The following is a 4,623-nucleotide window of genomic DNA, read 5'->3' on the forward strand; positions in this document are numbered from 1 at the left end:
TTGCCAGAGACCACCTCTCAGCCAAACAGTAGACAAGCCCATGAAATAAACAATAATATCTGAGAGAAACGTGTTCCTTAGAACAATCAATTATACGAGATCAAAAGAACAACATTTATTTACCCAAAAGCAAGATGAGAAGGCAGAAGGGCGTAGAAAATCTGGACAAAAGGAAATGGAGAACCCAGGTTGGAAATATGGAGAGGGATGACACATTGCGGGGAATGTAACCAATGCCATGGAACACTATGGACACACTCTCAAATTGGAAACTAATTTGCTCTGTAAACTTTCACCTGAAGTACAATAAAAACTTTTTAAAAAATCAGCCATTGAAAACCCTATGGAGCACAGTTCTACCTGACACATGTCGGGCGCTGTGAGTCAGAGTTGACAGCAACTGGTGATGGTGGTGTTATTATTAATCACATTTCCTTATCACTGAGGAGACATTCCCTCTGCAGCTTCTGTGAGCCTTCGACCAAATCCAAATACCTATTCTTTAGTGGGACCAAGGAGTCCCTGGGTGGCACAAGTGGTAAAGCACTGGACTAGTAACTGAAAGGTTGGCAGTTCAAACCTGCCGAGAGGCACCTCGGAAATAGGGCCTGGAGGTCAGCTTCCAAAAGGTCACAACCTTGAAAATCCTATGGAGTGCAGTTCAACTCTGCACACATGGGGTCACCATGAGTCGATATTGACTTGATGACAACTAACAACAACAGTGGGACCAAAGACAAGGTCTTTTAAATACAGTGTCTCTCTGAAGCTGCTTCCACCACAGGCAGCCATCGGTGGGCAGTGTTCCCCTCCCTCTACCCCTCAACCAGCTCATCTTCCCTCTGGATTTCCAAACAATGCCTAATTCTATTACTTCCAGTGATTTCCCCTTGGGCAGCAGTTTATTTCTGTCATCAAGTATCTGATGAAATCTTTAGCCATGAAATGTTTAGTCCAATCCCAACAAATTGTGTATAGTGTGAACATGTCACAAGCTGCCTGTGGCCTGCATTATGTGGTAATTTGGAAGCGAGAGAAATGATAATATAGGGCTGGGCTTCTTTTGTGAGCTCACATTAATGCTGTAGCTGAGGATGTCAATTGACAGCCCATCGATTTGGGCTAATAGTGCCGGGAGGGGGCCGAATTGGGGCAAGGCAGGCAATAAAAGATACCGACTGCCTAAAGGATATCGACAGGCAGTCACCAGGATCCAGGCAGCTTTTAATCTATTATTGCCCTCTTTTAATGCAACTTCTGTGTCAACTGCATTTAGTCCCCCCAGCTCTGCCTGCTTAGCTGAACTGTGAGGCCAGTGGGATGCCACCCCCAGAGTGGCCAAAAGTTCCCAGTATTGATTTTTTTATGCTCTGGGGCGTGAATTATAGTTATTTCATTAAGCCTTTTAATGGGTATCAACTATGAACCTGCCCCAGCCCAGGCTGGGGTGGCCAAGGCAAGGTCCACATCATTAATCTGTTTTCATCTCATTGCCACCAACTGTCCAACTCTCAACCCTTATTTTTTTTTCCTCCTATTATCGCGTCTGTGGTTTTAGTGGGAAGCAGGTCGATCTACTTCCAGAGAGGACTTGGGAAGTGGAGTTGGCTGATTTGGGGAGGCTGAGCAGATTGCACTGTTGGCTATTCACACTAAGGGACTAGCTAACCACTCCGTAGGATCTGCTCTGCCTAGTTCTACTTTGACTGTGCTGAGGTGACCCAGGAGACCTTGGGACAAAGCAAGAGATCTCTCAGCAACTCAACTTTCTTATGTGGCTTTGAGTCCGCTTCTGTCATTCACCCCCTGCACTAGGTGCATGGACACAAAGGAATACAAAGCACTGCCTGTGCCCTCAGGGAGCTTAAAGTCTAGTGAAGGGGAATCGGATCAAGGAGTAAATAGGTAGCAACAAGACGCTAATGAGTATTGAAAAAGAACAAAGTACAAGAGTTATGATTAGTTATGACACTCCATAGAAGGGGAACTTGACCAGGCTTGGGGGTCAAGAAGGGCTTCCTGGCAGAGCCTAAGCTGAGCCTGAAGGATGGGTAGAAGATAGTCAGATGGAAAAGAGGAAGGACATACTAATCAGAGGGAACAGCGCATTTAATAGGTCTGAAGGTGACAGAGAAGGAACTTGAAACTTATGGGACCTCATCTAGTCAAGTAAAGCTAACACTTCGTATGAGGTGGGGAAAGCCCCCCAGCCCAAAACACACACCAATTTCTTGTCTTCTTACATACCTCCCATTGCTGATAAATCTCATCAGAAGCTTTAGGAAAGCTCAAGAAGCATTCCAGCTGGCATGTTCATCATTTTTTGTTTGTACCATACTTTCTTTTAGGCCAAGAGTGATTTTTATCTCAGGCCCTTCACCTGTTTGTTTAGTATGGTGGTTTTGAAATATGCACAGCCACAATTTTTTTTGACACTCCTCTCATCAAACGGTCTACCCTTAGATAGTCTACCCTATCTAAGTCCTCTCCACTTGAATATGGCTGGTCTTGGGGTCTGACTTGTAATGGATAGAATGTGGAGAAAATGATAATGGGTAACTTCCAGGTCTAGATTATTAAACGCCATGCTGCTTTCACCAGGTCTCCTGGGACATTAACTTCAGGCATCTTCAGCTGCCTTGTAAGAACTCTGGTCACCATGAGGTGCCTATGTATGTGGAGAGACCACACAGAGAGAGAGATATGCCCGAGGAGCTCCAATTGTTCCAGCCCCCAGCTCTTTGAGTGGTCCAAGTCCAAGCATCAGAAGCCTTCGAGATGACCCCAGCTCCAGCCACCAACTGACAGAACCTTCATGAGAGATTCAGAGTTAGAACTGTTCAGCCGAGTCCAGTCAACCCCCAGATTTATGAGCAAAATAAATGACTGCTATTGTTTTAAGCTACTGCTTCAGGGTTGTTACACAGTGATAGATAACTGGGACAGTTAGATTTGGTTAACTTTGTGTTTGATTAGGTTTGACTGTTATCACTTTATGACTGTGAGAGCTGGAACTCCATGGGACTGACTTGTTTTTCCGGGTCTCACAAGTTTTCCGCCTTTGACAGGGTACAGTCTTGCCATTTTTCTATCACTCGTTTTAGTGGAAAATATTGAGTTTTCCTTCTCTGACAGATTTCTACCTTACACAGTTTCCAGCTTTCAAAGGTTTTTTGTAGTAAGTCTTAAAACCAGAGAGTTTGAGTCCAACAACTTGATTATTTTTCAAGATTGTTTTGGTGCAGGAGAATTAGATGGTGCCAAGCTACCACCAATGATGGCTCTAACAGGGAACACAACAGAGAGTCCCTGATGGAGCAGGAGAAAAGTGGGGTGCAGAACTCAAATTTACATTAAAAAACCAGACTTAATGGTCTGACTGAGACTAGAGGAACCCTAGAAGACATGGCCCCCAGACTCTTTGTTAACCCAGAACTAAAACCATTCCTGAAGCCAACTCTTCACACAAAGATTAGATGGGACTATAAAACATAAAATAATACTCGTGATGAGTGTGCTTCTTAGTTCAAGTAGATACACGAGACTAAATGGGCAGCTCCTGTTCAGGGTGACACGAGAAGGCAGAAAAGGATAGAAGCTGGTTGAAAGGACACTGGAAACCCTGGGTGGAGAGGAGGAGCGTGCTATCACATTATAGGCATTGCAGCTAGGGTCACATAACAATATGTGTATAAATTTTTGTATGAGAAACTAACTTGAGCTGTAAACTTTCACCTAAAGCAGAATTTAAAAAAGAAAAGATTGTTTTGGTGCTTCTAGATTCTTTGCTTTTCCATATAGATTTTAAAATCAACTCAGTTTCTACCAAAGAAAGAAAGAAAAGACCCTGCTTGGATTATAATTGGGATTTTACTGACTTTAAAGACCAAATTGGGTAGAGCTGAATTTTAACAATACCAAATCCCAATCCATGAACATGGTACATGTTTCCACTTATTTAGGCCTTCTTTAATTTCTGTTAGCTATGTTTCATAGTTAAAAGAAAAGGTCTTGCATGTCTATTGTTAAATTTGTTCCTAATTACATTATGTTTTGGAAGCCATTGTAAATGGAACTTTTCAAATTTTATTTTCCAATTATTTGTTCCTAGTATTTAGGAATACAATTGAATTTAAATACTAATCATGTGTCCCATGATCTTGCTAACTTCACTTAATTCTAGTGGTTGTTTCATGGAGTTCCTTAGGATTTTTTTCCATACATAACCATGTCATCTGCAAGTAAAGATGACTTATTTCTTCCTTCCCAGTCTGTAAACCTCCTGTTTTGTTTTGTTTTTGTTTTTTTTTCCTTTCCTATTGCACTCACTAGGACCTCCATTGAAATGTTGAATAGAATTGTGAGAATACACATTCTTGCCTTGTATTCAGTCTTGGGGGAAAGCATTTAATGTTTTATCATTAAGTATGATGTTAACTTTAGGTTTTTTCATAGCTGTCCTTTAACAAATTGGGTGTTGGTGTAATGCTCATATTTTGGGTGAATTTGTTGAGTGTGGCAACCTATCCATGACAAAACTGTCAACAGAGACCAGAATGAAGGAAGAAGATTAATGCAAGTAAACTTAGGTGCTTTGAGAAGAGTTAGTTTTACCTTGGTATC

This window comes from Trichechus manatus, unplaced genomic scaffold (genome assembly GCF_000243295.1).
Source record: "Trichechus manatus latirostris isolate Lorelei unplaced genomic scaffold, TriManLat1.0 scaffold00227, whole genome shotgun sequence".
Lineage (NCBI taxonomy): Eukaryota > Metazoa > Chordata > Mammalia > Sirenia > Trichechidae > Trichechus > Trichechus manatus.